The sequence below is a fragment of the Triticum urartu genome, chromosome 6 (assembly GCF_003073215.2).
Source record: "Triticum urartu cultivar G1812 chromosome 6, Tu2.1, whole genome shotgun sequence".
NCBI classification, from domain to species: Eukaryota; Viridiplantae; Streptophyta; class Magnoliopsida; order Poales; family Poaceae; genus Triticum; species Triticum urartu.
Window position 1 is genome coordinate 37,850,811 of NC_053027.1, and position 886 is coordinate 37,851,696.

The window sequence follows — 886 nt, forward strand, 5'->3', positions numbered from 1 at the left end:
GAAGAAAAATAGAAGCACGGTTCGGCCAGCACAAAAGCCACACGCGTGCCTCCACTTTGCTTTAAAGACAAACCTCAGTGATATCAATGGACCTGCATCTCTATGTCTGTCCATGCTTCTCACATATAAAATAACTGTGGGCTATCATAGATATTCCCGCCTAAACCCAATGTACATAAAAACAGTGGATCCCTGGGTCAACAAATGCTTGATTTTCTTTGAAATAACGGAGTCATGAACCATGACTCCATTCCAGATACAAAAGTGCCTCTCATTAGGAATCATCATGACTCCCCTCAATTTGCCTCCCCCGACGTGTTGACCATGCCTGTCCTGCTACAACGACCGTGCATCTAATAACATCATCACCGTTCCTCTCCTAAATACACACCCAACCATATCTGATTAAACATGTGATTAAAAAAATTAAAACACAGAAGCAGGAGTATGCTTTTTAGCATGTATAACGGTGCCTCGCAAAAAGTATGTGAGGCAGCATAGGCACGTAAAAAACTCCGCTCGGATGCAACACAGCTGGACAACTATAATGGGAGGCAGCTGGATGAGTCAAACATCTCGTGTCCCCGTAACACCTCGGAATACATGCACACCATCTACAACCAGCATTCATTCCATTTCGTAGAATAAAAAGTAAAACAAAAAGCACTCATTACTACTCTTGATCTCTCCCATCTCCTTTATATTTCAATAAGCTCCGACTCCCTCAGGCACAACACAACTCATTCGCCTTCTCCGTCGCTTGCTTCTAGGGTTCATGCTTCTTCTCCGTCTCCTGCTTCCAGGGTTCGTGCTTCTAACCCGCACATAATCGATTAATTTCTAAGCCATACTTCTCTCGTAGATTGCTGGCCGTGGGTACGTGCCC